We start from the raw sequence: 13642 nt of genomic DNA, 5'->3' as shown, positions 1-13642 counted from the left end.
GCTAACTACTTTTAGGTTATTAAATCTTGTTCGAATTTGCTAACTACTTTTAGGTTATTAAATCTTGTTCGAATTTGCTAACTACTTTTAGGTTATTAAATCTTGTTCGAATTTGCTAACTAGTTTTAGGTCCGAATTTGCCTTGATTCTTTATTCTTTAAATAGTCCCCCTCTCTTGAAATACTTTTACCCCATTGAAATACTTTTAGTTCTAATTTTCACACAACTTCTCACACAGGCAATATACTTTGAATAGGCTTATTTTATTATTTGCGGCTGTGATCTTTTGTAGTTGTTCCGATTGTTACAAACGAATTTTCGAACTTTTGAGCAGAGTTTTTTTTTTATGTTAAACTTACACAGCAAAATCAATACCGAAATCAAATTTGAACACAAAGTTTTTAATTAAAAAAAATAATAATCTGAGGATAGAGTAATAAAAAAAACTTCTTATTTTTTGTTTTTATTTATTTATTAATTTTTTAAATAAAAAAATGAAACCCTGAACATTTTAGAAATAGCCGTCTTCCCCTTCCTAGAAAGAATAACTTAGTGTGTCTAAAAAAATATCTGGCATTTGCAAAAAAGTAACCGAATGGGATTTCCTCTTTTTCTTTGTATTTATTTATTTATTTAAAGAATTGACAGAAAATAATTGTTTATCAACCCGGATGCTTTTGTTTTTTCGTTTCTATTGTGAAGGACATGACGAAAAGAAGGCTGTTTGTTTTTCATTTCAATCTCGCATCCTAGGATACAGTTTAACTGATTACTTGTGAAGACTGAGCGATCACTTTGGACACAGTTGTAAGTAATACCTGCTGTGTTTTTCCGTTACTCCCCCTTTTTCTTTCATAGAAAAGAAAGTCTTTTTCTTTTTCTTTTTTTTTTTTTTTTAAATTAATTGTGTCTTCTTTAAAGCGCATTCAATGCCGCATGCGTAAGCTTCATGGAAGAAAAGAAGAAGGTAGTAAAATAAAGTGTGTATAACAGTGTGTGTGTGTGTGTGTGTGTGTGAGAGAGAGAGAGAGAGAGAGAGAGAGAGAGAGAGAGAGAGAGAGACGGTGTATTTGTTCGCGCTTCTCTTTTTAATATTATTTTATTTTTATTGACCTGTTATATACATTTTATTTCATACGCTTAAATATAATAGTTTAGGTCATGCAGATTTTATATTCATTATTAAAGAGCAAATTCTTATAAAGAATTGTTATTTGGTACCCAATATATATAGTAATGATTTTAAAAGTTAATAAAAAAAAATGATCTCGATGCCATAAGCTGGAATCGAAACTAAAACACTCAGTGCTCCAGCTTTAGTTGTTATTTAGGGCTTCAGCGTTCGTCGTTAACGTGTGATAAAAAAAAACAAAAAAAACTAAAATTAAAATTTCAAGCTAAAAATATACATGTACGCATTCTCAGAAGTTAGTCGATTTACTCCTGCCAAGGTCAACATTTTTTTTTTTTTTTACAATTTTAACCCGTTAAAAGCTTTTTTTTCAGGCTAAAAAACAAATCGAAAGTGTTCTCGAGATCCAAATACCTTATATATCAAATTTCAACTCTGTATGCCAAATATTCAGAGAGAAGTTTGGTAGATATTTTTCATACTCACATCGATAAGGTTACATATGAATACATATGTGTGTGTGTGTGTGCATGTTCCATGTACTAGAACGTTTTCATCTTACATTCTATGAAATTATGCAGAAAGTAGAAAATATACATAAATACAATTCAGCATAATAGTGAAATGAAACCAATCATCTAAGACGAAACCATAAAAATGAATAAGTAATTATTCATACTCGTTTTTCAAGCGGTCTGTCCGCAACCTCCGCTTTGTCTATCTTTCTCTGCTGTCCCCCCCTGCCACCTTCCCACTTGGGAGAGTCAGGCACACTTTCTCTCTTTCCTCGATTTAACTCCCAACTTCCTCTCTTATTTCTATCTCCCCCTCTTGCTGCCTTTGGCATAACTTCTCTTTGGTGCCACTTCTCTTTAGCGCCAAAGTCGCCTCCCCACTTCGGACACCCGCTCCATGTCACTCATTTCGGTGACATCCACACCATCCAAAGAAAGTATCAAATGGACACCACTATAGATATTCCCAGCACGGGGGCCACCATGGAAACAGATGTTTCCCCAAAGGACGACTCCCCAACAGAAAGAACAAAAACACAACACACCACGGAGTGTACTGCCCGGACCAGGAATCATTAGAGGACGCTCCAAGGAGGAAAAGGTACTAGCGACTCCCCCCCAATCAATGTCTGATGGGGCATCCCACTCCAAAAAATGGAAGGGGCGGTAGCCCCAAAGGGCCATAAAAGGGACAGTGCTCCCCAGGAGAATTATCCTCCCCAAAATGGGAGCAAATCAGGAGAACGAGGGGGCATACTGCCGGGACCTCAACAGCACAGTAGGGGCAGATGCCCCCAAGGACAATAAAGGGCTCAACGACTCCCCTACAAAGACGAGCTTTTCCTAGAACCAACCAAGGAGAGTCGACATTCCCACAAAAGGCGCACAGATGGACTCTGGGAAAGCAGGAGGCATCACCAAAATCTCACAGGAGCGACCTCCATCAAAGAACTTAAAAAACGGCCCAACCTCACCAAAGACCCAGCACCAACACCAACAAGAGGGTTTGCATGGGGAAAGACTGCAGAGAAACAACTGCCCCCTGAAGAGTACAGAAACCTGTACTTAAACAAGTACAAGCAATATACTGATTGGAATGTTCTCAAGTCAACAAAGGGACTGGGACATGATGGAGGACAAGGTCCTATCCTTCGTCACTTCGGACATCCAGGAAAATCAGCTCGGGAGTGAAAAAGGAAGAAATGGCAGAGCTCCTCCAGAAACTGAATATACCTGCCAAATATACACACCAGAGGAGCTTTTTGATGTGGGGTATACTGCTACCCGACAAGAATGAAGCAGAAAGATTCTCATGCAGAAAGCTTAAATGCGCAGGAGTCAAGCTGCTGCCAGAGTACAGGGAAGAACCCAGGTACAAATATTTAATGCTCCTGCCAACTTACACACAGAACTGCTGGGAGCCTTTCTCAGTCAGGTAGGAGAGGTGGAGGAGATAGACCTGGCATCCTCCAGAAACGGTGTCCACCTGGGAAGCTATGAAGTAGCGATGCAGGTGAAATGAGAGAGCTTCCTAGGTATACCAGTGACGATATCCTTCAAGGAAACCAACATGACAGTGGTCTTCGATGGTCACTGCTGGTTCTGTTCTGTCAGAAATAGGACCACATGGCAAAGAATTGCCCCCCAAAAGCGGTTCAAAGCCAACCTGCACCACAAGTAATCACAGTTCCAGGAGCAGGGGTGGCGACAGCCACTGAAATCAAGGAACTGCCAACACCAGTTCTTGAGTCAACAAAGCCCAAGGAGACCAAGGGTCAGTGGAGTACGGTGGCAGGCGTAAATAAAAGAAAACATCCACCTCAACCTCACCACCTATTCAATAGCAACAACAACAACAAGTCGCAGCTGTAACGACAGCTGCAGCAATGGCAGCAGCAGCAACAGCAACAGCATCAGTAATAGCAGCAGGAGCAGCAGCACGAGGAAGAACAGCAATAGTAAGAGCAGCAACAGTAAGTCAGCAGCAGTGGGAGCGGTAGCAGCGAAAGCAGCAGCAGAAGGGAAAAAGCAGTAGCAAGAGTGGCAGCAGCAGCAGCAAGAGTGGCAGCAGCAGAAACAGCACCAGCAGCAACGACTTCAGCAGCAACAGCAGCAGCAGTAGGAGAAGCGACAATAACAGCAGCAACAACAGCGGCTGCAGCAGAGTCTCCTAGCACTAGCGAGCCCACAATCATGAAAGACACCACACCAACACCTTCTAACAAGGGCAAGCGGAAGCTTCTTGACTTCCCAACTGAGTAGGAAGAAGAGGCAGAAGATGAGGTAAAGACAGACATCTTGGCTCGGGTTGAGAAAAAAAAAGACAAGAGGAAGGAGCATAAGAAGAGCAGAGAGGCAGCCCCCAGCTCAGTCCACCTCACTGGAGGACTCAACAGATACTTCCAAGGAGAAACTTGAGTTTCCAAACACCTGAGAAGATCAAAAGCTGAGAAGACCACGCCACCTCCTAACAACCCCTCCAAACTCTTTGTTCACTCTTTCTGAGGATAGGCCTCCAAACAAAAAGCCAGAGCCGGAAATCCACCTCTCTCAAACTGAGGAACTTTGTATACGTCCAGGTGCACAGAGTTCAAAGACACTTCGATGCTGACCACTTTTGTGGTAGGGTAGAGAGACACCCGAACACTGGTCGTACACGTGAACCATGTTTTAAAGTATTTTTAAGCACTTTTATTTATTTGTTTTAAATTACAGGTGCGTAGTGTAAAATATCTCGAGGTGGCCGCTAGGTCAAAATTTTACCTGCTAGATTGCTAACAAAATCTCCAGATGTAGCGGAAAAACTGCTGCATGAGACTCCTCGTGAAGACTGACCTCGATGAACATACACAGGCAGTGACACAAATGCAAGGGGAATAACTACAGATGCGGCACTTAACTTCTTTCACTTCACTTTTTTGGTCTTATTTAGTGGAGGGGAAATCTTTCATGACTGATTAATTTGTGCCCCTTTTCAGCAACATTAAAAACCGATCTTGTTTCTAACTCTGCCCTCATAGAGAGGCAAGTAAAAAGTAATAAATAAATAAATAAAAATCAAAATCAAAGAGGATTTGGCACACTGAAAACGTACACAACTTATAAGATTTTTGTTTTAAATCTTTTTAATTATACAAATTGCTTTTATCCATTTGCGACGAATTAATAATAAAAATAAGATATTAGTTACTGAATCTTTAATGTTTAAAACAACAAAACAATTAAAATTTAGCACAAATTTGGGTAAATTTCAACAATGAAACAAAAATGCTGTAAAAACGTATACAATTATTATAATTTTTTTTTTTTTTTTTGCGCCAATGAATTATTTGAACTACTATTCCCTAGCGGGATCAAGTAAAGAATAGATACCCTGTAGCAGAAGACGACGCCTGGCGATGACCGGTGCACATTTCAAGTGACACTGGTGATTCGACCTTGACATTGGCACAAGCACATGGCGTTCACGTTGGTTGTTTGTAAACACGTCAAATGGCAGACATGGTCGAATAAAAATATATTTACAAAACTTTTGAAAATTCAAAAGAAAAAATATATATTCACAAAACATTTTTTTAAGTAACAAAACGAACGTATTTAAATAAAAGATATTTAAATAAACGGATGTCTTTGTGAGTGCGTTTTTAATATATTTACACAACCTTTTAATAAACCTTAATTATAATGTTTTGTGGGTTTTTGCGCCCAAGATTGATTTTTATGTACAGTGTTTTTTTTTTCTTTCTGTGTGTGTGTTTTTAATACAATTCAATACTTAGTTTAGTAGCCAGGAATTTTCTACCTCTGCAAAAAAGTGCTGTTTTACATATACACCGATCAGTCCATACAAGGCAAATGGTAAAGTGGAATCTGCAGTAAAGATGCCAAAAAACTTTTTCCGGAAAACGGTGGAAGATAAGGCTGATCCATAGCAACGTTGGATCACAGGAATACGCCAGGCAGGGGTCTCTTATCACCAGCTCAGAAGCTGATGTCAAGGTGAACAAAAACACTTCTCCCAACAAGAGAGGATTTACTCTTTTTTGGGCAGCAAGATGTCAGTTCACGTTACACTTGAACTTCTACATGTCAGTACAATTGGGGGAGCAGGGATCCGGAAGGGAATTCCAAAGTCTAGCCGTTCTGGGAAAGAAACTACTGGAGTAGAAGGCTCTCTTACATCTAGGGATCTCTACTGTGAAGGAGTGGGATTTAGCTGTTTGTTGGGGGTATTTATGTCGAGGGGGTACAAGTGCTTGCAGTTCGTCGGGGTATCATAATAATGACTAAGATGAATTGGATGTGAGAGACGAGGGCAATCAAACAATTTTGTCCATTAGATAAATAAATATTTATCCATTAAATTTTATTAGTTTTCTCAATAACAATAATCAATTTTATTCATATTACACCCCAAAAATATAAAAAAAATAAGTGTTTTCAAATAATTGTTTTTTGTTTTGTTTTTTCCAGAAATAGTGAACAACTAAAAAAAAAAGACCGAAAAAGATTATTGCTATCAATTTTGAAGCCACACACTGGTTAAATTTTATTGATTTTTCTACAAAAGTTATAAGACATAGACACATTATTACAAAGTCATTGTGCCAGCAAATTAGACCTTCATTTTCCTCAAAAGGAAATTACACGGAACAATTTAGATCTATTATAACAGTTTTTATTATTGCGTTTAATAAAAAATTAAAATACATGACTCTGTAACTTGTTGTTATATTGTGTAATACATCTTCACATATCTTTTTGAATTATGAAGTTTAAAAAGACTTAGTTGCTAATTAGCATTTTTTTACAATTTTTGGAACAATCAATGGAGTAAAAGTTGAGATATTTTGCTAGTTGTGATTCATAATTAAAATTATAATTCATGTATTTATTTTTCTTTCAGTGTATTTCATATAAATATATCAATTTTAATTAATTGTTATAAAAATCGTGAAATTTCAAAATCAGCGTTCTGTAAAATTATATGAAAATGATGGATTTGTCAGCATTTTTCCACACAATTTAAAAAATTAAATACTCAATTTTCTATTCAAGATGGGAATCAAATTTCTGATATATGTTCTTATCACATCAGATTCCAACTATCATCATCAGTTGATTTTCTGAAAAAAGTTGCAAATCAACCTGCCCGACTCTTCACATCTGAGAATTTTATTATTTTTAATTTATTATTATTTTTAAATTTATTATTATAATTAGTGACCAGCTAATCATAGGCGCTGCTTTACAATAGTTCACATTGCAGAGGGAGACAACTCCCTTTTCCTAATAAATTCATTCATTTTTTCATCTCATATTTTAGGACGATCTAAGCATTGATATTATATGAAATCTTGTTCAGTAAAAAAAAAAAAAAAAAAAAAAATGACGTCGCAGCTTTTTTTTCATATATTCAGCCTTGCTTTATTAAAAAGATTTCTTTAAAAAAATTATAATTTCCTCATCACTTCATCCTCTAAGTATGCTATGAAAAATGAAGAAAAAATATTTATCACATTTACACATTAACATCGCACATTATTTATCGCCTTTACACATTAATATCGCACATACTTTATCACATTTACACATTAATATCACAAATATTTTATCACATTTACACATTAATATAACACATACTTTAAAACATTTACACATTAATATCGCACATACTTTATAACATTTACACATTAATATCGCAAATACTTTATCACATTTACACATTAATATCAAAAATACTTTATAACATTTACACATTAATATCACAAATATTTATCACATTTACACATTAATATCACAAATATTTTATCACATTTACACATTAATATCGCAAATACTTTTTTAACATTTACACATTAATATCGCACATACTTATCACATTTACACATTACATCGCAAATACTTTATCACATTTACGCATTTATATCGCAAATATTCTATTATATTTACACATTGATATCGCACATCCTTTATCACATTTGCACATTAATATCGCGCATACTTTATCAAATTTACACATTAATATCACACGTGCTTTATAACATTTAAACATTAATATCACAAATACTTTATCACATTTACACATTAATATCAAAATTACTTTATCACATTTACACATTAATATCGAACAGACGTTGTAACATTTGCACATTAATATCGCAAATACTTTATCTCATTTACACATTAATATCGCACATACTTTATCACATTTAGACATTAAAATCACACATACTCTATCACATTTACACATTAATATGTCACAGACGTTATCAAGTTTACACATTAATATCGCAAATACTTCATCACATTTACACATTAATATCGCAAATACTTTATCACATTTACAGATTAATATCGCACATACTTTATCACATTTACACATTAATATCGCAAATACTTTATCACATTAACGCATTAATATCGCACGGACTTTATCACATTAATATATTAATATCGCACGGACTTTATTACATTTACACATTAATATCACACATACTTTATCACATTTAGGCAATCATATCGCAAATACTTTATAACTTTTACACATTAATATCGCAAATACTTTATCACATTTACACATTAATATCGCAAATAGTTTATCACATTTACACATTAATATCTAAAATACTTTACCACATTTACGCATTTATATCGCAAATATTTTATAACCTTTACACATTAATATCGCAAATACCTTATCACATTTACACATGAATATCACAAATACTTTATCACATGTACACATTAATATCGCATATACTTTATCAAATTTACACATTAATATCACAAATACTTCATCACATTTACACCTTTATTATCGCACATTATAACATTGACAAAATTATATCGCAAATACTTTATCACATCTAGGCAATAATATCGCAAATACTTTATCACATTTACACCATTAATATCGCAAATACTTCATCACATTAACACATTAATATCGCACGTATTTTATCACATTTACGCATTAATATCACAAATACTTATAACATTTACACATTAATATCGCACATACTTAATTACATTTATAAATTAACATCGCACATACTTTATAACATTTACACATTAATATCGCAAATACCTAATAACATTAACACACTAATATCGCAAATACTTTATGACATTTACGCATTAATATCGCAAACACTTTATCACATTTACACATGAATATCACAAATATTTATAACATTTACACATTAATATCGCACATTACTTTATAACATTTATACATTAATATCGCAAATGCTTTATAACATTTACATATAAATATCGCAAATACTTTATCACATGTACACATTAATATCGCAAATGCTTAATCACATGTACACATTAATATCACAAATACTTTATCACATTTACACATTAATATTGCAAATATTTTATCACATTTACACATTAATATCGCAAATACTTTATCACATTTACACATTAATATCGCACATACTTTATCACATTTAGACATTAAAATCTCACATACTCTATAACATTCACACATTAATATCGCACGTACTTTATCACATTTACACATTAATATCGCACATACTTTATCAAATTGACACATTAATATCGCAATACTTTATCACATTTACACATCAATATCGCAAATACTTTATCACATTTACACATTAATATCGCAAATACTTTATCACATTTACACATTAATATGGCACATACTTTATCACATTTACACATTACTATCACAAATAATTTATCACATTGACACATTAATATCGCACATACTTTATCACATTTACACATCAATATCGCAAATACTTTATCACATTTACATATTAATATCGCAAATACTTTATCACATTTACACATTAATATGGCACATACTTTATCACATTTACACATTACTATCACAAATAATTTATCACATTTACACATTAATATCACACATATTTTTTCATGTTTACACATTAATATCGCAAATACTTTATAACATGTACACATAACTATCGCACATACTTTATCACATTAACATATTAATATAGCACATAATTTACCACATTTACACATTAATATAACAAATACTTTATAACATTTACACATAACTATCGCAAATACTTTATCACATTTACACATTAATATCGCGCATACTGTATGACATTTACGCATTAATTTCTCAAATACTTTATAATATGTACATATTAATATCGCAAATACTTTATCATATTTACGCATTAATATCGCTCATGTAAAATATACCATTTACACATCAATATCGCATATACTTTATCACATTTACACATTAGTATCGCACATACTTTATAACATTTACACATTAATATCGCAAATACCTTATAAAATTTATACATTAATATCGCAAATACTTTATAACATTTACACATTTATATCGCACATACTTTATCAAATTTACACATTAATATCGCACATATTTTATCACATTTACACATTAATATCGCAAATTCTTAATCACATTTACACATTAATATCGCAAATATTTTATCAAATTTACACATTAATATCGCCCATACTCTATCACATTTACGCATTAATATCGCAAATACTTTATAACATTTACACATTAATATCGCAAATACCTTATAAAATTTACACATTAATATCGCAAATACTTTATCACATTTACACATTGATATCGCAAATACTTTATCACATTTACACATTAATATCGCAAATACTTTATCACATTTACACATTAATATCGCAAATACTTTATCACGTTTACACATTAATATCACAAATACTTTATCACATTTACACATTAATATCACAAAAACTTTAACACATTTAACATTTATATCACAAATACTTTATCACATTTAAGCATTAATATCGCAAATACTTTATAAAATTTGTACATTAATATCGCACATACTTTGTCACATTTACACATTAATATCGCACATACTTTATCACATTTACGCATTAATAACGAAAGTACTTTATCACAGTTACATATTAATATCGCAAATACTTATAACATTTACACATTAATATCGCAAATATTTTATCGCATTTACACATTAATATCGCACATACTCTATCACATTTACGCATTAAAATCGCAAATGCGTTATCACATTTACACATTAATATCGCAAATACTTTATCACATTCACACAATTATATCGCAAATACTTTATCACATTTAGGCAATAATATCGCAAATAATTTATAACTTTCACACATTAATATCGCAAATACTTTTTCACATTTACATATTAATATCGCAAATACTTTTTCACATTTACACATTAATATCGCAAATACTTTATCACATTTACACATTAATATCGCAACTACTTTATCACATTTACACCATTAACATCGCTAATACTCTATCAAATTTACACATTGATATTGCACATACTTTATCACATTTACACATCAATATCGCAAATACTTTATCACATTTACACATTAATATCGCAACTACTTTATCACATTTACACCATTAATATCGCACATACTTTATCACATTTACACATTAATGTCACAAATACTTCATCACATTTACACATTAATATCGCACATACTTTATCACATTTAAACATTAATATGTCACAAATACTTTATCACATGTACACATTAATATCGCACATACTCTATCACATTTACACATTAATATCGCACATACTTTATCACATTTACACATGTATATCGCAAATATTTATCACATTTACACATTAATATCGCACATACTTTATCACATTTACACGTTAATATCGCACATACTTTATCACATTTACACATTTATATCGCAAATACTTTTCACATTTACACATAAATATCGCACATACTTTATCACATGTACACATAAATATCGCAAATACGTTATCACATTTACACATTTCTATCGCACATACTTTATCACATTTAAACATTAATATCACACATACTTTATCACATTTACACATTAATATCACAAATACTTTATAACTTGTACACATTAATATCGTACATACTTTATCGCATTTACACATAACTATCGCAAATACTTCATCACATTAACACATTATTATCGCACATACTTTACCACATTTACACATTAATATCACAAATACTTTATCACATTTACACATTAATATCGCAAACATTTTATCACATTTACACATTAATATCGCACATACTGTATCACATTTACACATTAATATCACAAATACTTTATCACATGTACACATTAATATCGCACATACTTTACCACATTTACACATTAATATCACAAATACTTTATCACATGTACACATTAATATCACAAACACTTTATCACATTTACACATTTATATCGCAAATACTTTATCACATTTACACATTTATATCGCACATACTTTATCACATTTACACATTAATATCACAAATATTTTATCACATTTACACATTAATATCACAAACACTTTATCACATTTACACATTTATATCGCAAATACTTTATCACATTTACACATTTATATCGCAAATACTTTATCACATTTACACATTTATATCGCAAATACTTTATCACATTTACACATTAATATCACAAATATTTTATCACATTTACACATTAATATCACAAATATTTTATCACATTTACACATTAATATCGCAAATACTTTATCACATTTACACATTAATATCGCAAATACTTTATCACATTTACACATTAATATCACAAATACTTCATCACATTTACACATTAATATCACAAATACTTTAACACATTTAACATTTATATCACAAATACTTTATCACATTTAAGCATTAATATCGCAAATACTTTATAAAATTTGTACATTAATATCGCACATACTTTATCACATTTACACTTTAATATCGCACATACTTTATCACATTTGCGCATTAATAATGAAAGTACTTTATGACATTTACAAACCAATATCGCACATACTTTATCACATTTACACATTAATATCGCAAATACCTTATCACAGTCACATATTAATATCGCAAATACTTATAACATTTACACATTAATATCGCAAATATTTTATCACATTTACACATTAATATCGCACATACTCTATCACATTTACGCATATAAATCGCAAATGCGTTGTCACATTTACACATTAATATCGCAAATACTTTATCACATTCACACAATTATATCGCAAATACTTTATCACATTTACACAATTATATCGCAAATACTTTATGACATTCACACAATTATATCGCAAATACTTTATCACATTTAGGCAATAATATCGCAAATAATTTATAACTTTCACACATTAATATCGCAAATACTTTTTCACATTTACATATTAATATCGCAAATACTCTATCACATTTACACATTAATATCGCAAATACTTTATCACATTTACACATTAATATCGCAAATACTTTATCACATTTACACATTAATATCGCACATACTTTATCACATTTACACATTAATATCGAACATACTTTATCACATTTACACATTAATGTCACAAATACTTTATCACATTTACACATTAATATCGCACATACTTTATAACATTTACACATTAATATCGCACATACTTTATCACATTTGCACATTAATATCACAAATACTTTATCACATGTACACATTAATATCGCACATACTTTATAACATTTACACATTAATATCGCACATACTTTATAACATTTACACATTAATATCGCAAATACTTTATCACATTTACACATTTATATCGCAAATATTTTTCACATTAACACATAAATATCGCACATACTTTATCACATTTACACATTAATATCGCACATACTGTATCACATTTACACATTAATATCACAAATACATTATCACATTTACACATTTATATCACAAATAATTTATCACATTTACGCATTAATATCGCAAATACTTTATCACATTTACACATTAATATCACAAATACTTTATCACATTTACACATTAATATCGCAAATACTTTATCACATTTACACATTAATATCGCAAATACTTTATCACATTTACACATTAATATCACAAATACTTTATCACATGTACACATTAATA

General features: G+C 31.5%; 1 protein-coding gene across 13 annotated transcripts in view; it reads left to right on the top strand.

Annotated features, from left to right (window-relative positions):
• The first annotated feature begins 572 nt into the window (after nt 1-572).
• LOC145291306 (integrin alpha-9-like) overlaps nt 573-13642 on the top strand; it is a 971358-nt gene continuing 958288 nt past the window's right edge. For 5 of the 13 annotated variants that reach the window (XM_080137012.1, XM_080137009.1, XM_080137006.1 and 2 more), the window contains exon 1: nt 573-807. The gene's annotated coding sequence lies outside the window, so the exon portion shown is untranslated. The remainder of the gene's footprint in view (nt 808-13642) is intronic. The other 8 variants (XM_080137010.1, XM_080137014.1, XM_080137008.1 and 5 more) reach the window with 4 other exon arrangements.

Source organism: Euprymna scolopes, chromosome 12, assembly GCF_053919585.1.
Source record: "Euprymna scolopes isolate OS-2025 chromosome 12, ASM5391958v1, whole genome shotgun sequence".
Taxonomy (NCBI): domain Eukaryota; kingdom Metazoa; phylum Mollusca; class Cephalopoda; order Sepiida; family Sepiolidae; genus Euprymna; species Euprymna scolopes.
This window is presented reverse-complemented; position numbering and strand designations above follow the sequence as displayed.